We start from the raw sequence: 22,526 nt of genomic DNA on the forward strand, positions 1-22,526 counted from the left end.
TTGAGAAGATCTGGTTTGGGAGCATCTCTCTTTGATCTCTCAAGATGGGAGACATCATGGATTGAACAAGATTATTCTCATGGGTAGTCCAAGTCATATTGAGTTCCTTTATTATGGATAATTACAAACACATTGAACTGTATCAGAAACAAATTGGCTATCTATGATATTGATGTAGTATTGCTGTACTGACTGTAGTGTCTCCCTCTATCATAGTTTGCAATCCCTTTTCATTTAATTTCAAAACATACTGGCACTGCGTATGATTGTTCAAAATAATTTTTAGCTTTATTTATGCTTGAGTATTATAAAATATGTGGACAAATGTCTTTAGACCTTCAGGCAGGTGACCTGAAAGTATAACATAATAAATGAATGATTAATCATTAAATCAATTATCAACTTAATTTTTCAAGCTAAAATTTTGAATAGCTACCTCCTGCAGGCTTTTTAACACATTCCACATCTAGAATGTTTCTGTGGATATGGACATAACATGTTAATCCATAGCATCAGATATATATTCTTGTATGTTAGTGTCTTTTTACTGTGTTCTGACTATACATTTGTTCTTCATATTTAGACAAAAGAATGTAAACAGGGCCTATTTTTCTTGTAAAATGTGGGAAACCTTCAACCAGTACTGTCTTTCAGTTCAACATATTCACAGGTTTGCTTAGGAAGGATAGTGCTATATACCACGCAAAAAGTTTTTTTAAAAAAATGTAATGTTATTTAGATTACAGGTAGCTTTGTGTTGATAGGATTAATTTATGGAAGTCCCTTTGGAAATTAAATTAGCTGAAACCCCCCCCCCCTAGAATACCTCTTTGAAAAATATAATGATCAAAAATGAAATTAAACTGTATGTAAAAATTTTCTAGCCCCCCCCCAAGAAAAAAAAACTTTATGGAAATAATTATCTCTCAGAAGTTTGACAAAACAGAATTTTTGGGAAATCACTTAGAGATCACTTGATTTTGGTGGGGGATCACTGTAATACTGAATGCTTAGCAATGTATAAATTATCCCTATTGAGGTTAAGTACTGTGTTGACTTACAGCGTGGAAGTAAAGGAAGTGGAATTTTTTATATCAGTAGTTGATGTCCACACAGATATGAACACATTACAAAACAAAGTTCCGATATCTCTCCTATAGATTTCCTGATAGCATATGAGATAAAGTAGCAGCCAACACTCATGTAAAGCAAAAAATAGTGAAACTATCTCCAAAAATAGTAAACCTATCTAAAGTCAATCTTCTAAGTTGCTAACTTACCAAAAAGGGAGCCAGAACGGGAAGAAAGAAAGAATCTTACTCCCTTTCTTAGATTCATAGGGAATGGCTACTCTAAATAGTTCAAGTACAATATATGCCTGGTCATACCAACTATGCCTGGTGGGAACTATTACTGACCAATATATCTGGAGGCTGCCTGGTAGTTTAGGGAACTTAAACAAATTTCACGATATAGAACAGGGGAGGGGAACCATCATGTTAAGAGGTTTATTGGCTACGGAGCATGGTAATGTCAGTTATGGGAACTGAGTCTCTTCCTTTTTAGAGGGATAATTTGTTTTCAGTAAAAATTGACGTATTAATTCTGCTACTGTTTAGTACATTTACAGTAATGCTGGCTTTTTTTAAAATAAGAAAAAATTACTGAGAAGTTATACTGTAGTTTGCTGCCCAAGATTTATTGCATGATTTATTGCATGATTACAGTGTTCCCTCGCTTTTCACGGGGGATGCGTTCTGAGACCGCCTGCGAAAGTCGAATTTCCGCGAAGTAGAGATGCAGAAGTAAATACACTATTTTTGGCTATGGACAGTATCCCAAGCCTTCCCTTAACACTTTAAACCCCTAAATTGCAATTTTCCATTTCCTTAGCAACCATTCAGATTATTACTCACCATGTTTATTTATTAAAGTTTATTAAAAAAAATATTGATTAAAGGCAGATGAAAGTTTGGTGATGACATATGATGTCATAGGGTGGGAAAAACCGTGGTATAGGGAAAAAAACCATGAATTATTTTTTAATTAATATTTTTGAAAAACCGTGGTATAGACTTTTCGCGAAGTTCGGACCCGTGAAAATCGAGGGCATAGTTCCCTCCAAGCTGAGCAGTGAGCAGTCGCTCACTTAAAAATCATCATCGACTCAGAGTTTTCCAAACCTGCCCAGAAGCCGAGAGGGAAAGAGTGAGAGGGAAGGAGAGAGAGAGGAAGAGAGGAAGAGAGAGAAACAGATAGAAAAAAGAGAGGAAGGAAAAGAGAAAGAAAAAGAATGGGAGTAAGGAAGAGAGAAAGAAAATCAAAATCTAGTTTGAAACTAGCTCAACTATTTAAGTGGCATTTTGATATTGATAGAGTTGCCCTATTATGAGCTCACTGTTATAGACACATAGTACAGTATTTTATTTTGAAATTCTCTGAGGCAAAACAGGGTGGGTTTTTTATTTGTTTGTTCGTCTGTCTGTCTGTCTGTCTGTCTGTCTGTCTATCTATCTATCTATCTATCTATCTATCTATCTATCTATCTATCTATCTATTTATTTTTTCTGTGCCGCCCAGTCCCGAAGGGACTGCCGCTCAGACACTATACTTTTCTGCCCACCCCCCCAAAAAATTAGAGGGAACACTGATCGAGGGAACACTGTATATCAATCAAATATAGACAGGGATTCCCCAATTTTGCTATATAGTACTCTAAGCCAAAAGACAAGTCCTTGCTCAAAACAACAAGGTTTTAAATAAAATAAGCTGTAATAGACAAGAGCCGAGTAGTGAGATATGAATGTTGAATGAAGCTACATTAGATGTATGTAGGATGGCATCTACTGAGGAAAAGAAAGTCACATCTAAGAAATAGAAAAAAAGGGTGCTGAAGCGAGCAGTTTTCTTTCTTTCTTTCTCTCCAGTATGTTTTACCCTACGTGATGATTATGCTGTGATTGCACCCTCTATCTAATCACTAGAACTTTGATCATCTTTACTCTCTCTATTTCTTGCCCTCTGTGGGCTTGCTTTAAGCCTCTTGTGATATAATTTTCTTTTGGGATAGGTCAAAGGGCAATTAATGTGCTGGGCTCAGCTTTGCTGCCAAGTTCAGATCCAATCATCAGGATCCTCATGAAATTACTTACTCTCAGACGTCAGTGGCTAATGACTTGCGTGCAGCTTTTTTATACAGTGTGTTGGCAGGAACCAATGTGCTTTGCTGGCAAATATGAAGTATAGGAAAATTCTTTGTGGGAATTATAGTTAAGTATGCTGAAAAAAGCTTTAGGAACTCTACCATCCTCATAATGTTTCCCATTGTCCCATAAACAGGAACCACAATTAAATTAATTTTAGTATATATCATATTGTCAATGTTTTTGTCAGACTACTATATACTAGCTTGCAAATGCATAGTTTTGCAGAAATGCATATGTCGTTAAGCTTTTCTATTTGATGTAGAATGAATAGTAGGTTGGCTTATGCATCACAACAAGCTCTTTATTTGTTTGTTTCTTTGTTTTGTCACGTACATATTGGTGGTATACAAATATATAACAATGTTAATATACATAATACTAGTAAGAGAAACATTAGGACAGGCGATGGTAGGCACGCTGGTGCACTTACTAACCTTTTAGGAATTGAGTGAGGTCAACAGTGGCTAGTCTAAGGGTAAAGTTTTGGGGATAGGTGATCATTCTACGGAGTCAAGTAGTGAGTTCCATGTATTAACTACTCTGTTACTAAAGTCATATTCGGGTTCGCGTCCGGCATGCCGAACACCACAAAATTCGGTACGAACCCGAATTATGCGGGTTCTGTTCGCCCAACACTAGTTAACAACTCTTGAAGCCTTTTTGGCGATGTTGCAGTGGTCTTTGGCACTTAGGTCATTTGATATGAATATTCCAAGGTCTTTTACGGAGTGAGGGTTGCCTGTAAGGTCTTGTCTATTCAGCTTGTATTTGGTATTCTGATTCTTTTTGCCAATGTGTAGGACAGAGCATTTTTTGGTTGGGATTTGGAGTTGCCAGATGTTTGACTATTTAGACACAAAGTCAATGTCTTTTTGGAGAGTAACTGTGTTATGGGTGATGTTGAAAAGTTTCACATTGTCAGTGAAGAGAACACAGTTGTTTGCCTTTATTTGGTGGCATATATAGTGGGTTATGAAATTTGCTTCATGGCCTTTTTGGTTGGTTTTTCTGCCAGAGATATTTTTTTTATTGTAGTTTTCTTATTGGGATGGATAGGTTGTTTTTCTTGCTTATGGAAGTTATTAGTGGCACATGTAGTCTGATAACTCTTTTGACTTCAAGCAAGAATATGTTGTAGACGTCATCGGCAGTGTTACATCCAGAGAATAGAGTTTGCCAGCCAATAGTTGAGAGATCGGCATCTATGAGTTCATTGTTGACTTTTTTAAAGTTGTACTTGCTGTTGCAGAATATGAGGTCTAGGCAGCTGTTGAGTTTTATATTGTTTGTTACTAGTTGGTTGAGTCCCAGATTGGTAATAGCATTGTATGGGGTGGTATGGATGGGTTCCATTGTGCCTTCGTTTAAAGTCCAGTTAATGTGGGGTAGGTTTTATTTATTTATTTATTTATTGATTGATTGATTGATTGATTGATTGGATTTGTATGCCGCCCCTCTCCGTAAACTCGGGGCGGCTAACAACAGCAATAAAAACAGCATATAACAATCCGATATTAAAACAGTTAAAAAATCCTTATTATAAAACCAACATACATACAGACAGACATACCATGCATAAAATTGTAAAGGCCTAGGGAGAAAGAGTATCTCAGTTCCCCCATGCCTGGCGGCAGAGGTGGGTTTTAAGAAGCTTACGAAAGGCAAGGAGGGTGGGGGCAATTCTAATCTCTGGGTGGAGTTGGTTCCAGAGGGCCGGGGCCACCACAGAGAAGGTTCTTCCCCTGGGCCCCGCCAAGCGACATTGTTTAGTTGACGGGACCCGGAGAAGGCCCACTCTGTAGGACCTCACTGGTCACTGGAATTCGTGCAGCAGAAGGTGGTCCCTGAGATAATCTGGTCCAGTGCCATGAAGGGCTTTATAGGTCATAACCAACACTTTGAATTGTGAGGTTAAGGTCAACAAGGAAGATAAGGGGGTATGGGCAGAAGTGGGAAGCGAAGTGTGGTATTTAGGGATAGATCACAAACAATGGTTTTGGGGAGGGTAAGATCATGTGCAACTTGGATGTTTGTAGGTTTAGTGACTTTTTGTAGAATATAGCTACTCCGCTTCCTCTGTGGGATTCACGGTTGGACCGGAAGACAAGGGAGTTTCTTGTTGTGATGATGGAGTCGGGGAGGGATGCATTTAGCTGTGTTTTATGGACAAAGATAATGTCGAAGTTGTCAGTGTTTAATAGAAGGAGGAATTCAGACCTCTTGTTAATAACACTTCTTGCATTAATTAGTTTGCATTTGAGAATGGTTTTGTACTTGAGATTGGTTATGGATTGGATTGAGGAAGTAAGGGACACACTTTCCTATTCTTGGTTGGTGGTGCAGGAGATAGTTCTGCCTGATTAAATAAGGGGAATCTGGCATCTGGTTTTTATCGTGGCCAATCGAAAAGATAAATAAATGAGTACCATTGATATTCAGTAATTCACTTTTATAGTCATACCTTTTTGATTCTCCACCAGTAAAAATCTAGCTGATCACTAAGATCATCAGGGTATGTCCATGTGCTGAGATTACTAGGATGTCTTTTGCATCTTGATTAAAATGTTGGCTTACTTATTTTCCACCATAATTTGCAAATAAATTCATTAAAAACCAGACAATATGATTTTCTGTATGTGTTTTCTCATGTTTGTGTGTTGTGGTTTCAGCTAATTATTGTGACCCAATAGTAACATTGGTTCTTATAATGTAACCTTATGCCATAAGGGTTATTAAATCACAATGACTGGGTTTGAACAACAGAAGAGGAGGAGGAGGAAGATTAAGATTAAGATTTATTAGATTTGTATGCTGCCCCTCTCCGAAGACTCGGGGCGGTTCCCAACAACAATACAATACATAAAATACAAATCCAATAGAGTTAAGAAGAAGGAAGGAAGAAGAAGAAAGAAAAAGAAGAGGAGGAGGAGGAAGAAAGAAAAAAAAAGAAGAAGGAAGGAAGGAGGAGGAGGAGGAGGAAGAAGATGATGATGATGATGATGAAGAAGAAGAAGAAGAAGAAGAAGAAGAAGAAGAAGAAGAAGAAGAAGAAGGCATTAGAGTTACTGTAATAATATGCCCAGTCACTCAGTTCAGTGCAAATCTAAAATGAAAGAGGAAAAATGTCCTTCAGATATTTATCTGAATTGAGGGAAAGTGACTTTCAGCAAATTTCTCTACGTGCTTACTTTCAGGCAGAACACAATCCATTGTTTTCTTTCACCTCTGTTTTATTAAGCCTAACTCCTAAGTTACACTATCAGAGGGATATAATCTAGGACTAGGGAGGTACAAATACCGCACAATAAAGCCTTAGTTAAACCACACCTGGAGTACTGCATCCAGTTTTGGTCACCACACTACAAAGGACATTGAAACTCTAGAGCAGTTATTCTCAACCTCGGATTCGGGACCCCTTTGGGGGTCGAATGACCATTTCACAGGGGTCACCTAGATCCAACTTTGTAAAGAGGGATTCACAGCCAACAAACTCAGGTGCAGATAGCCTGTGTAGGCCTAAGGTCCCATGGGCTATAATAGCCACTCCTTCCCTCCCCCTTCCCTGGAGTCGCCACTGATGCCACACGCGGAACTTAGCTGGGCATATCTCTGAGAGCGGTGGGCACAGAAGCAAAAAATTGATGAAAATCGCCAAAATCTTACTCGCGTGAGTGGTCTCGCATGAGATTTGGCTTAAGGCACATGTACAGAAGCCGAATATTGCGTGGGCAGGCACGTGCACACCTTGGGGGTGCGCAATTGCATGCACATCCCGATTTTTCCTACAGGGACGGAACACCCGACCCTTCCGGCTGCTGCCCATCACTGCCCACATGTATACGTATACGTATATGTATATCTATGTATGTATGTAAAATAAATATATATAAAATAAATAAAATGTATGTATTACATTTTATTTATTTATTTATTTATTGGATTTGTATGCCGCCCCTCTCCGAGGCCTCACAACATATCAAAGAAAACATGACAATACATCTAGATCCAATTCATATAATTTAAAAAGCTAAAAGTTCTAATATTATTAAAAAAACATTCATTACCATTAACTCCGTGAAAACACACTAAAACACTTGTTAGTCAGAAGGGAAGATCTAATGACCCCAAGCCTAGCGGCATAGATGATTCATTAAACTTTTTCGGAAGGCAATGTATACACACACATACACACCAGGGTGACTTAATTAAAAAAATCACTCTCTCTCTCTCCCTCTCTCTCTCTCTCTCACACACACACATACATCTTTATAGTATAAATTTCATGAGCAAGAACTCTTTTCCAACCACACACCCACTTGTTCCAAATACAGTATATTGAAACAATAATTCCCAGTATTCTAAACTAACCTGTCTGCTTCTGATCTGATAAAAGATCTAAGCAGCAACCTGTTGATCATCTAGCCTTATTCCAGAATGACATTAATATTTGTTCACTTGCCTTTGGGCTCATGCCAAAAGGCTAGTACATATTTTCCCGTTCCTTCCTCGTTGCATTCAGTGTGAGAAATATCCCTGTGTTGTGGAAAGAAAACAAGGAAGTAAATAAAGATAACAAAGCAGTGTGAGTTTAGATCGTGCAACTAAACTCGTCTTGATTTCCTGTTCAAAATTTCAAATTCTGGACAGTCTGCTTCTCCCTTTAACAGAAAAATTGCCTATGTAAATGTAAATCTGCTCCAAAATTACTAATTTTAATTAGCAACAGTTAATTACTGTTCACACAAAATAGGTATTCTACTATTGATTTATAATATTTGATTCAGCAACCATTTAGAGTTATAAGTTATATATAGCCGCCCCGGGTCTACGGAGAGGGGCGGCATACAAATCCAATAAATAATAATAATAATAATAATAATAATAATAATAATAATAATAATAATGTGACAACCAGCAGGAATCCCTAGTAATGCTTTCTTGGGACACATATTTTCTTCAATCCATCTAGGAGAAAAGGTTTTAAAGCAATATTTAAAAGTGTGTTGAAAACTTTACAGGGTTTGCTAGAATGTTACTTTCATAAGATTCACTTTTCAGTCTGGAGAATAGAACATTTTGAGTGTTCAACACTTTCTGAAAGCACTTGAAATCAGTAAGTGGTAAGGATTTGATGCAAAAATGCAAGTCGGTTCTAAAGTACCGTGTTTCCCCGAAAATAAGACACTGTCTTATATTAATTTTTGCTCCAAAAGTTGTGCTACGTCTTATTTTTGGGGGGTGCCTTATATTTCTCAAATAAGACAAATTCACAGGCAGAAAAGCTGACACCCCCAAAGAAAGTGTACCGTACGGTACACTGATTACGGTACCTGTCAGTATGGCACCCACACACACAAACGACAGCACTTATATGGTACAACAGTATACTCCTGCTATTGCAGCTTCCGTCCACCAGAGGAACTACCGTCTGCGCATTGTAGTGCAGACTGTAATGGCGGTGAGACAGCAGCAGACTGTGTCTGCTGTACTGGATGGTACAAAACAATGGAAGGGGCCAGCAGGGGACGCCACATTATTACGGTACCGCTATGAACAGCTTTGAATGGTACCATATGTTTTTCCACCGTACCGTATGTAAACTTGACTACGCCTTATTTTCGGGGGGGGGTGCCTTATATTAGCAAATTCTGCAAAACCTATGACATGCCTTACTTTCGGGGTACATCTTATTTTCAGGGAAACAGGGTATAGTGTCAGTTATTAGAAAATAGTGGAGAGAGAACAGAAGAAAGGCTTGCTATATATTATTTAGCGAATTTTTGTTTCTGACGACTTTAGATCCAGGTTTACTCAAGCTGGTTTAGTTCAGTTTTGATAAGTGTTCCCTGGATATGATTTTGTTTTATGTTACGTCCAGTTCATGGGTTGCATAGACACTCACAGCTATTTATTTTTATATACAGTATCTCTCTTTGTGATCCAGCTGCTCTGTAAAATTCATACATTTCATTAAACTATAATATGATGTGTTTGTTGATTCAATCATATGGCTTACATGTATGGTTTACTATTTTTAGCGTTATGTCAGTCTACAATGAATTATGTATTGACTCACCATTTGAAGTCTTGTGAGATTTTGTGTAAGATAGTAAAAAAATGCCAGATGCAGACAGATGACATTTAAAAAGTAACTTAGAATTAAGGAGAAATTTTCTGACAGAACAATTAATCAGTGGAACAGCTTGCCTCCAGAGGTTTTGAATGCTCCAACACTGGAAATATTTTAGTAGATGTTGGATAACCATTCGTCTGAAGTAGTGTAGGGTTTCCTGCCTAAGCAGGGGTTTGGACCAGAAGACCTCCAAGGTCCCTTTTAACTTTTTTGTTGTTGTTGTTATCATCATAATCATTATATGAGATTTTGAAATTGCTTCATTTTTCATTACTTAGTTTTATAATGTTGTGGGCACTATTTCTGGACATGGATGGATATACTGGGTCTAACAGCCACTATTTAGTTATTCCTGAATTAGATGGCATCAATGTTTCCGGTATTCGGTAAAATGAGAACCCATATTGTTTGGGCAATATGCTGACTCTGTAAAAGGGGGCTCTAAAGCACTATGAAGTGATATATAAATCTAAGTCCTATTGCTATTCTTTGTCCATGTTTTGTAATAACACACACACACACACACACACACACACACACACATATATATATATGGATTCTTGTATTTTCACTTTAACTAAATGCATCTTCTGCTCACTTAGGAACACACATATATATATATATGTCACATTATTTTGGCCTCATCAGCTAGCCATACCCACTGGGACTTGAACTTGCAACCTTTGCCTTGTAAGGCAGATAATTATCCTCTAGGCTACAGTATCCAATCCCTTCAGCTTTGCACCAGGGAAGGGTTACATATTTTTGTGTCAAATCATATATACAGTATATGTTCCTAAGTGAGCAGAAGATGCATTTAGTTAAAGTGAAAATGCAAGAATCCAGCCTAGAATCCAAATGTATACCCACTTTACATCAATACAGATTCACTCTACAAAATTTGATCCTAAGGAGATTCTGTGTAATAAATGTGTATATTTTATGTGCAAGAACATATACTGTCTTTCCTCCAAAAACTATGAGCTTTTGTACATATTGAATATTTTTATATTTATTCTCCTAGTCTTTCTATGGTGTATAGGTCAATGCTAAGGATAGGAATTGCCTAAAACCATCCATCGGATTTATGATGTGAGAGAATCTGAGACTATTTTATGTCCTTGTGTGATATAATTGAGCACATGTACCTCCCTTTCCAAAAGCCTGTCTGGCTATTCGGGCAGTGGCAGCCGGAAGATGTGTAATAAATTACATCATAAAAGAATAATGATTATGCCTTTTATTGCTTTTGCACTTTGGGACTGAAGGGTTAAACAACCTCTTTCGCTGCCTTGCTTTCTGCTATAGCTGCATCAGCTTTTGCTGACTTGCAGTCTTTGTCTAGTTTTTGATCTGTTTTTAAAAATAGCTGCTGCCCCAGCTCGTGCTGCCAAGAGGGATACTAATGGGGCAACTTATCACAGGCTGAAAGAAGGTTTGGGTATTGTGCCTTGCTTGGATATGTGCCCATCTCAACCTGCCAACTCCCTGCGTAGTCTTATCTCTGTTTCTTCTCAGCAGAGATTATGTGTTAACACTTGAACTTCTCTTCTTTGTAAACTAAGGCACGGAGTCAGTGTGGGAAAATTGCATCAAAAAATATCTGCTGTACACATTTCTGTGGCTCACAGTGACATACCTGGGCCAAATTAATCAAACAACTACGTGCAAAGAAGCATGGTCTAAATGGTTATAATCCCAAAGTGGATTATCTTAAAGTTGGGTAAATATCTGGAGGTGTGGGAATCTTAAGGGATTACTAGATGCATCAAAGAATAAAGTGCCTTCAACCTAGTGGTTGCACTGATATCTTTCAAATAGCAGGACATGAATGGAAGGAAGAATATTATAATTTAGAATGGAGAAAGAATTAAGTGCTATCCTTCCCATGCTTTTCCAAAGCAGATTTTAAAATTGCTCAAGCGCTGTTGGGGAACATGTCATACACTGTATGACATTTCTGACATACAGAAATGTGCAATTGGACCAAGGAATGGAACAACAGATTGGCCATTCCAATAAGTTGCTACTTACAAAATGTTTACAAGACATCCCTCAGAAACTTTTTCTTTTTATTAAAGCACCAGGTGAGTGATTTAACCAGATAGTAATTTAGTAACTAAGACATTTCCCACTTGTTAAACTGGAACAATTGTGGAGTATGGTGGTAGAGGTGGAGTGCCTACATCCCAGTCTCGACACGGAAACGCGCACACACACACACACATACCATGGTTAAGTATGGTATGACCTTGAGACTGTTGGGAAACTTGATCAGCCGTGAAAAAGGCCTCGTGAAAGGCACAGAGCCAAAGACAAAAGTCAAATAAAATGTGTTTGTCCCATTTCTCTGGCTGGTTTGCTTCCTCTGCTGAAAGGCACTGAATGCTTAAAAGCCTGGTCTCTCGGAACTTGGGCTGTCGCTTAGGTGGTTCCGTTTCTAGAGTTCTTCTCTCCTTTACCTGAGAATCTAAATCAAATGGAATGGGAGGGCATGTGTTCCAAGTAGGTGCCATTTCTCAGGCTACAAGACACAAATTGCAGTACATGAAAGAAGTGATTAGAACAACAACAACAACAATAATAATTTATTAGATTTGTATGCCGCCCCTCTCCGAGGACTCGGGCCGGAAGGAAGCTTTAAGGAGGACAGAATTTAGTAAGATTTTGTTCTGATTTTCACGCTCCTTGTACTGTCTTCATATTTTACTGTTTCCTAGAGCAGTGATGGCAAACCTATGGCACTGGTTCCGCAGGGGGCACATGCAGCCATCTCTGCTGGCATGCAAGCCATTGTCCTAGCTCAGCTCCAACGTGCATGTGTGTGCCAGCCTACTGATTTTTGGTTTGCACAGAGGCTCTGGGAGGGTGTTTTTGGCTTCCAGAGAGCCTCCAGGGAGATGGGGGAGGGTGTTTTTACCCTCTCCTGGCTCCAGGGAAGCCTTTGGAGCCTGGGTAGGGTGAGACACGAGCCTAATGGCCCCACCGGAAGTTGGGAAACAGTCTGTTTCCAGCTTCCAGAGGGCTTCTGGGGGGGGGAGCTGTTTTCACCCTCCCCAGACATTAAATTATGGGTCTTTCGGCACCTGAGGGGAAAAAGGTTCGGCATCACTGTCCTAGAGCATGTAGTATTTATTGCAAAAAGCTGAAAAACTGTATAAGTAGTCTTTGCTTACTGACAACCTTGTTTAATAGCCATATGAGCCCGTCAGGAGAAGGGCGGCTTATAAATCTAAATAAATAAGTATGAGATTACAATGATGTTGAAAAAATTACTTTATGGCTGATCCTTACCCTTGTGATCATTGTAATGTTTTGCGGCCACATGATCATTATTTGTTTTGCATCTGGCTTCTGACAAGCTGATATAATAGAGAATTTGGCAGTAAAATCGCAAGGCAAGGTCACATGATGTCTCATTTAATGATCACTATGGATGTATGGTTGTTAGTCCATGGCAATCCTTTTGAGGTCTCGCTTAACACCTGTGTTGTTCATTGACGGAGTTGCTGATCCCAATTGTGATAGTCAAACAAGGATGATCTGGAATTTATCAGTTGGTAAATATCAGGCTATGGATAAAAAGCTAAATGGCTATGCAACGCTGAAATTGAAAGTGAGACCAGACTAAATGGAAATAAGAGGCCACCCTGCAGAATGGATAATTTAGAGTGGTACCAAGCACTAGTTCCTTGTCAAGGCAGCATTTCATCTCTTAAGGCCCCTAACTTTCTCCAATGTGTATGTTCTGTCGGGCTCTCTGGTAGACTTCTCCCAACAATTCACAGGTACAAATTTCAGACACACACATGTTTGAAAATTCAAAACAATGTTCTTTATAATGAAAAATCACTTAAACTAAGCCCTCTTTTGGTATAGCAAAGAGCACTCCTCTCCAAACAAATTGGTAATTTGTACAAGTCCCTTATCAGTTCTGTGATACTTAGCTTGCAGCTGTGAGGCAATTCACAGTCCTTCTTCTTTCACAAAGTGAAACACACTTTGCTCTGGTTTAGTTTCAAAGCAGGGAAAAATCAGCACACAAAAGGTCAAAGTCAGTAAAGCAGTCACGAAACAAAACGATCAGATAATCCTCCACAATGGCCAAACCCACAGGCTGCTATTTATAGCAGCCTCACTAATTACCACAGCCCCACCCAACCACAGGTGGCTTCATTTTCTTTGATAATAATCTCTCAGTTGTTGCCGCCTATGCATCGCTCTCCGCATGCGTGGCTGTATCATTAACTCTTGTTCTGAATCCAAGGAGGAGCTAGATAATTGATCTCCTTCTGAGCTGTCTGCCACACTCTCCTCCTCCCTGTCACTCATGTCTTCTTGGTCAGAGGAGCCTTCATCATCAGATTCCACCAGGGGCAAAACAGGCCTGCAGCATGTGGATGTCTCCCCCACATCCACAGTCCTTGGGGCAGGAGCTGGGCCAGAGCTAACCACAACAGTGTATAGTATTGGCCAAACACAACTGGCAACTGAAACCATTGACATTTTATGAAAAACCCAGTATTGCCTTAAGCTGACAGAAGTTGTGTTTTCTCATGTAGTGAGTAGAGAGTATCATATAGAAAGTAGAGATATTGGCCTTGGGATGCTAAGGAGAGATATGCAAAACAAAATTATGTCCATTCAGCTAAGCTTATACGTTCCAAGGAAATGCTTTGTGCATCTCTCTTACCTATTACAGTGACCACAGCTCAGGAAAATACCTTTTTTCATTTTGGAGTCTGAGATTTTTATTTCGAAACCCTAGAAATGAATCCTGGCCTTTTTATGAAGAGCGTGTGTTTTTCCACTGAACCCAAAGCCTTTCATATTTTCCCTTGTGATTTAGCAAAAATAAAATAAAATGTTTACATCTCCCATTGCCGGTATCCTTTCGCCTTAGCATAAGGTGACCAAAGAGTATTTTTATTCCTTTTTTTTTTGGGAAGTGGTGATGGTTATTGATTAAAATAATTGTGGAAACATTCTGTTATATCAGGTGCTCAACTTTTCTTGAACTAAGGCTGTCCTTGGCCTTTGAGTGGCATATTGAAGGCCATATACAGGTTGTAAAGATAAAAACTAAAATGTATTGAGTATATCTTAAGGTAAGATGCACATTCAAATCATGAAACGTAGCTAATGTCTATCGGAGTGTTTAATGAATTTCCTCTACAGTTACATGAATTTGCAGTTTGATATTGGGATTTGATAAGCAACTTTTAGCATCTAGATTCTTCTGCATGAAGTTTTGGGAGTCTAGAATGCGTACTTGTTATGGTAATGGTACTAATGTGTTGGGGATCTGGCAATAGCTATTCTGTGTAATCTCCTGTTTGGTGATAATATGCTTCCAAATATAAGTTCAAAGAGAACAAAGTGGGAGAGGTTTTCAAGGATCTCAGAGCTACCTGGCAGGTGAGAAACAAAATATAAGGCTAAACCAAGTCTTGGTTCATCACTAGGTTTCTAGGTAGTATTAAACTAGCATTAAAAATTAAGACAAGAAATAACCCTTGACCAATTTTTACTAAGGTAAGAAAGCTATTCTCCATGAAAAACGTCTTTATGTTTTTCAGTAGTGAGAAATTACTGAATGCAAAGAACACTTTTTAAAACAACAACAACAACAACAATGATTTAACTTTTTCTCAATTTGCTCACAGACTTCCATTTTGGACAATGTTTTGAAATATGGAGAACTTTTTTAATGCTACAGTTATGCAATTTTCTCTGAGCTATGGTAGGAAATGACTAAAAAAAATGAATTTAGCCAGATCAGTTGACCAGAGTGGGAGAAATACCAGGGTAGGTGAATTTTCCTGTTACAGGGTTTTTTTAAAAAACAAGTTGTTATGCACTGTTTATGTTAGAAGCTATCAAAAAAATGGTAAGAGAAGTTAATATAATTAGAAATAGAAACTTGTTACATGGAATTATGGGATATTTTTGTCATACTGTGATTCATTCATTCATTCATTTTCCTGTGTACACTTTATAGCAAGTAAACCTCAAGCCTGTATAGCAATTTCCTCCTGTTTGCCAACAGCTATCCTATCTCTCCCTTCCCCCACTGCTACCCAATTTTTACAGCTCTTTCTTCCTGCTAGCCAAAATGAGCTGTCCTTCCTTGCAAGTGTCCCAGATACCAACCCAGTTAGTTGTTATCAGGGAAGGGTTATTCAAGCATCCTTGCGTGGGAGATTATGATGCTTAAACTGGTTTGACTGGAAATGACCTTGAGGTATGTTGACTTTGTGTGTGGTGAGCAGAGGAAAGGGGGAAGGAAGGGGTTCATTCTCTATGATTTGATCTTTGTTAGATAGAGTGAATGGAAGAGGCGGGCAGAAGTGGCTTCAAAACAATAGCTTTTTATTTGGCAACCATTTACAACCCAGCCCTGTTAAAGGAGATTCTAGTCTAGCCAATCAGCAGTCAGTATCTTCCCTCCATAATGGAGGTCCTGAGTGAAACCTATGTACTTCAGTCTGAGAATATAAGTCTTGATTTTTCTAAACATCTTATGTGCTGCTGCTACCATCAGTCCTTTCAAAATATGACTTACATTTTTAATCTCAAACTTTAAATGGGATTCCCGTGTCTCTCTTCCCCCCTCCCTCTGGTATCTCCTACTCTTTTAGTTCTCGTATTCTTTTATTTGTTTACTTATTTTACTTTCTAATTTCATCCTGGGCATCCCTCTCTAGTATGAATATTTTAGGGTGAGTCAGACAGAGAGAAAAAAACTGCTGGAGGGTAAACCAACATCCGGCAACTTCTTGAATTGCAGGATGGGATACGGCCGCTTACTGCTAGAAAAATATATTTGGTGTTAGGCATACAATTACGTTTCACACATAACTTACAGTATTTTGTTTTCTTTATTTGTGCTTTAATGTATATGTCTATAATTTATTCAAACTTACTATGACTAATTGTTTAGTTCAGTGTTTCCCAACCTTGGCGACTTGAAGATATTTGGACTTCAACTGGCTGGGGAATTCTGGGAGTTGAAGTCCAGATACCTTCAAATGGCCAAGGTTGGGAAACACTGGTTTAGTTCTTAAAGTGGTCTCAATGAGACTTAGATAATACAGTATTAGCAATCTCGGTGGAGATTCAGAAGCTGGGCTGGCTTTTTAGTAGGGATTAATTGTAGCTTTAGTTCACAACTCTGGCTGTTTTTAGATTTAGACAAGAATCAAATGGGTATGCCTTTATGAGCTGTGAAATTTGGAAGTTTGGTTTGGCATAGCCCAGAGGTCTTCAAATATGGTGACTTTAAGACTTGTGGACTTCAACTCCCAGAATTCTCCAGCCAGCATAGCATAGATGGCTGGAGAATTCTGGCACTTGAAGTCCACAAGTCTTAAAGTTGCCATATGTGGGTACCTCTGGAATATAGTCCTTGAAATAGTTAAGACCGATCTGACTCAGTATGTGTATCTATGATCTTCTTTTTAATAATCAAGGATCAGATGTTTGTTGGGTAGAAGGTAGCAGCATTGGGATTTATTTTATTTACTGTGTTTTACAGAATATAAGACGCACTTCAGTTTTGCGGGAGGAAAATAGGGGGAAAATCTACCTACCAGGTATTTATCTGGCTAGCTTCCGTAGTCTGGTCAGCTTCAGCACATCGTTTTATTTCTTGGTTAGGGCTGGAAGAGAAACTTTTTTCAGAAGGAGTAGCAATGAAAACAAGCCTGCAAAGACTTAGGGCTGGGACCCCCCTCCCCCCGCCCTTTAGAATAGCAATGAAAAAATCCTACAAGCAGGACCACATTAGGGTTGGGAAAAAAGCTTCGAAAAAGCTACATTCGGAGCTTAAGACCCACCCAAATTTTCAGCCTCTTTTAGGGGGGAAAAAGGTGTGTCTTATCTATCTATCTATCTATCTATCTATCTATCTATCTATCTATCTATCTATCTATCTATCTATCTATCTATCTATCTACCTACCTACCTACCTACCTACCTACTACTTACTTACTTATTTATTAGATTTGTATGCCGCCCCTCTCCACAGACTCGGGACGGCTCACAACAACAATAGAAAACAGTTAATAACAAATCTAATCATTTTAACGATTAAAAAAGAAAACATTAAAATCCCCGTTATTAAAACATACATACACACAGACATAATATACTTAAATTGTATAGGCCTGGGGGAGAGGATTCAATTCCCCCATGCCTGATGGCAAAGATGGGTTTTAAGGAGTTTACGAAAAGCAGGGAGGGTGGGGGCAGTTCTAATCTCTGGGGGGAGCTGATTCCAGAGGGTCGGGGCCGCCACAGAGAAGGCTCTTCCCCTGGGTCCCGCCAAACGACATTGTTTAGTTGACGGGACCCGGAGAAGACCAACTCTGTGGGACCTAATCGGTCGCTGGGATTTGTGCGGCAGAAGGCGGTCCCGGAGATATTCTGGTCCAATGCCATGAAGGGCATCGACAAATACAGCGTATTCCATATTTTTATAGATAACTCAAAGGCAGTGACATACGTAATATTGTTTTCTCCTTCTATTTTCCCAACAACAGCAACAACCTTATAAGATGAATTGGACTGAAAGAAAGTGACTGGCTTGAAGTCGCCCAGCCAGCTTTCATGCCTAAGATATGGGACTAGAGTTCACTCACCTGGTTTCTAGCTTGCTGTCTGAATCACTAGACCAAACTAGTTCTAGGGTTGTGAAGATAACATCTTAAATCCTTTAAAAAAAATCTTTTTACATAGCTTGGTTCAGAACAATCATTTTCTTTGCAGTACTATTTCTTCATCTCTGCTGCTTGAGTGTTGTTTTTATTTGCTACGTATAAATTCTTGTTTATGGATATTTTTGTAATTCCACCATTGTTAGTTAAAAGATTTTTTCAGTGATAATCAGCCACACAATCAACCAAGAATAATACAGAGCAGAATTGAATCATGTTTTCGTTCTTTTCCATTGCAAGAACTGAATGCCACTACTAAAGTTATAAATACTCTGCAAGTCACATGAATTTTTCTCCAATATGTTCCCTGTTTCAGACTGCTAGCCAATGAGGTAATTCATTTTCCTCCAACACCAAGCTGGCACTTCTGTTGTTTATGGTGGTAAACCCTTTGTAAATCATGACTGCCTTTGCAATGAAAAACTGGATGATATAGATGTACTGTTTGTATTTTATTCCCTTTTCATTTATCTGGCTATTTTACACCTATACCTTTCCTCAAATACTGCATCTCTGAGGAAGGATGAGAATTTCAGTTGAAGAAAATCATATTAAAAAGATTAAATGCTAAAAATAATGACTGGAGATTGTCTAGAGCTAAAAATAAATAAAAATTTGCCGATGACTCTAAAGTGTGCAATAGGATTGATATTCCTGGAGGCGTCTGTAATATGGCAAATGGTTTAGCTTTACTAGATAAGTGGTCAAAGCAATGGAAACTGCAGTTTAATGTTTCCAAATGTAAAATAATGCACTTGAGCAAAAGGAATCCTCAATCTGAGTATTGTATTGGCAGTTCTGTGCTAGCAAAAACTTCAGAAGGATTTAGGGGTAGTGATTTCTGACAGTCTCAAAATAATAATAATAATAATAATAATAATAATAATAATAATAATTTATTAGATTTGTATGCCGCTCCTCTCCAAAGACTCGGGGCGGCTCACAACAATAATAAACAGTATACAGTAAACAAATCTAATATTTAAAAGAAGAAAAAATATCTAAAAGCCCATTATATAAAACCATACAACACAAGCATACCATACATAAAACTATATAAGCCCGGGGGAAATGTTTAAATTCCCCCTTGCCTGGTGGTATAGGTGGGTCTTAAGCAATTTATGAAAGACAAGGAGGGTGGGGGCAGTTCTAATCTCTGGGGGGAGTTGATTCCAGAGGGCAGGGGCTGCCATAGAGAAGGCTCTCGACAGGACCCGGAGAAGGCCAACTCTGTGGGACCTTATCGGCTGCTGGGATTTGTGCGGCAGAAGACGGTCTCGGAGGTATTCTGGTTATATTATATTAAAATGGATGAACAGTGCAGTCAGGCGGTAGGGAAAGAAAGTAGGATGCTTGGCTGCATAGCTAGAGGTATAACAAGCAGGAAGAGGGAGACAGTGATCTCGCTGTATAGAGTGCTGGTGAGACCACAATTGGGATACTGTGTTCAGTTCTGGAGACCTCATCTACAAAAAAATATTGTTAAAATTGAACGGGTCCAAAGACGGGCTGCATAAATGGTGGAAGGTCTTAAGCATAAAATGTATCAGGAAAGACTTAATGAACTCAATCTGTATAGTCTGGAAGACAGAAGGGAAAGGGGAGACATGGTCGAAACATTTAAATATGTTAAAGGGTTAAATAAGGTTCAGGAGGGAAGTGTTTACAATAGGAAAGTGAACACAAGAACAAGGGGTCACAATCTGAGGTTAGTTGGGGGAAATATTAGAAGTAATGTGAGAAAATATTATTTTACTGAAAGAGTAATAGATGCTTGGAACAAACTTCCAGCAGACATGGTTGGCAAATCCACAGTAAGTGAATTTAAACATGCCTAGGATAAACATATATCCATCCTAAGATAAAATACAAGAAATAGTATAAGGGCATACAAATTAGTAGGGAAAAAAAGTAACAATACTCAAATCCAACACTCTATGTACAACTCATAGTGCTGATTGCAATTAATACTACTAGCAGCATAGCTGGGTTCTTACAGCACATAAGTTGGATGATCTGAAAAAAAACCCTAATCAGCTCAGACATAGTGAGTAGTTGGATGACAAACCACCAGGAAATCCTAGATGGTAAGTTAGAAGAAATAAAAGAAAAACAAAAAAGCAATCTTAAGAAGGAGTGGCAAACCACTTCCGTATTTTTGCAAAAAAGCAAAACAAAACATCCTACATGAAATGTACCTGTGTAGTTAATACAAGTTGAGCTAACATGAAGCAATGTGTAATGTCATGTGAAGACAATTGCCAGAATCTATACCAGTGTTTCCTAACCTTGGCAACTTGGAGATATTTCAAAGTGTTGGTCATGACCTATAAAGCCCTTCATGGCACCGGACCAGATTATCTCCAGGACCGCCTTCTGCTGCACGAATCCCAGCGACCAGTTAGGTCCCACAGAGTTGGCCTTCTCCGAGTCCCATCAACTAAACAATGTCGTTTGGCGGGACCCAGGGGAAGAGCCTTCTCTGTAGTGGCCCCGGCCCTCTGGAACCAACTCCCCCCAGAGATTAGAATTGCCCCCTCCCTCCTTGCCTTTCGTAAGCTCTTTAAAACCCACCTCTGCCGCCAGACATGGGGGAACTGAGATATTCTTTCCCCCTAGGCCTTTACAATTTTATGCATTGTATGTTTGTATGTATGTTTGGTTTTATAATAAGGGATTTTTAGTTGTTTTAGTATTGGATTGTTACATGCTGTTTTTTCATTGTTGTTAGCCGCCCCGAGTCCACGGAGAGGGGGCGGCATACAAATTAAATAAACAAACAAATAAATATAAATATAAATATAAATATAAATATAAATATAAATATAAATATAAATATAAATATAAATATAAATATAAATATAAATATAAATATAAATATAAATATAAATATAAATATAAATATAAATATAAATATAAATATAAATATAAATATAAATATAAATATAAATATAAATATAAATATAAATATAAATAATATAAATATAAATATAAATATAAATATAAATATAAATATAAATATAAATATAAATATAAATAAAATAATAAAAATAAATAAAAAATAAATAAAATAATAAAATAAAATATAAAATAAAATAAAATATAAAATAAAATAAAATAAAATATAAAATAAAATAAATATTTGGACTTCAACTCCCAGAATTCCCCAGCCAGCAAATGCTGGGGAATTCTGGGAGTTGAAGTCCAGATATCTTCATGTTGCCAAGGTTGGGAAACACTGATCTACATAAACAAATGCACAAATTACATTTGTAGTTTATAAAGTGAGGCAGATGTTTTTCTAATCGTAACAGGTAAATTAGAATAAGTAACGCCCATTGTGACTGATCAGACATCTACTGTGGAGTCTAGAGATGGAGTGGCTTGTTTTCTCCTAAACCCCCACAAGTCTCCAGGGAAAAAAAAGGAGTCTGGAAGACAGAGTGCAGGTATGTGAAGGCTGAGACATGCTTGAGCCGGTACAAAGGGTGCGGTATGAGATCTGAATCACCATCTCACATTCTGACTCACTGGTTTCTTTTGATGGAAAGGAAACAGATCGGATAATAAGGTAGACCTGGTTTCTATATCCTCCCCTAACTTGCCAGCCCTCCCCCCCCCCCAAAAAATGACAGGGAGTGTAATTGGTCAGCGTCAGATCAGTATTAAACGAAGCAAGATTTTTAGATGCATATTTTTTGCAGTATTCATCATCACAGCTGACGGTGGATGACTTCCCTTTTACAGATGCAGGTATGCAATTTTGATAAGCAGGGTCAAACCAGCATCGTGAGTTGATGATTTGTACCTAGTGGCTGGTCTGGTCCCGCCGGAATTGAATATGAGGCAATATTGGCGCCTATAAGAAGAAGAAAAAATAGTGATGATGATAATAATAGCTACCCTTCAGTACAACGCAAGTGCCGGAGAGTTAGGAGAAAAATGTTGGTTCCTTACTACTCATGTCTTGAATTTAGGGCAGACTTGCCTGCAAGCTAAAAACAATTTCTCTTCTCCCGTCATTGTGACTCCAGCCCTCTGATATCCACACAGTTACAATGCAAAGGTGCAGAATATAATTTGCAAAATTGTAACTAGTTTAGTTCCAGCCTATTAGAATCTTCTATGTCTCATTATGTTCTTAAAATACCATCTGTAAGGATAGTTCCTGTACCAGTTTTACAAAGTGGAAGTGATGTGCCGGTGCCTGGAGGCTGTTAGGGTCTGGATGGGTGTCAACAGACTCTAACTCAACCCTGATAAGACGGAGTGGCTGTGGGTTTTGCCTCCCAGGGACAATTCCATCTGTCCATCCATCACCCTGGGGGGGGGGACCATTGACCCCCTCAGAGAGGGCCCGCAACTTGGGCGTCCTCCTCGATCCACAGCTCACATTAGAGAAACATCTTTCAGCTGTGGCGAGGGGGACGTTTGCCCAGGTTCGCCTGGTGCACCAGTTGCGGCCCTATT

General features: G+C 38.6%; 1 protein-coding gene across 4 annotated transcripts in view; it reads left to right on the forward strand.

The window, feature by feature from the left end:
* Positions 1-22,526, forward strand: part of GRB7 (growth factor receptor bound protein 7) — a 78,786-nt gene that overhangs the window by 13,727 nt on the left and 42,533 nt on the right. Inside the window, exon 1 of one of the 4 annotated variants that reach the window (XM_070728097.1) lies at positions 15,545-15,583. The exons of the other annotated variants lie outside the window; for them this stretch is intronic. The gene's annotated coding sequence lies outside the window, so the exon portion shown is untranslated. Of the gene's footprint in view, positions 1-15,544; positions 15,584-22,526 lie in introns of those variants that run through there. 4 annotated transcript variants of the gene reach the window in all.

The sequence above is a fragment of the Erythrolamprus reginae genome, chromosome Z, assembly GCF_031021105.1.
Source record: "Erythrolamprus reginae isolate rEryReg1 chromosome Z, rEryReg1.hap1, whole genome shotgun sequence".
Taxonomy (NCBI): domain Eukaryota; kingdom Metazoa; phylum Chordata; class Lepidosauria; order Squamata; family Dipsadidae; genus Erythrolamprus; species Erythrolamprus reginae.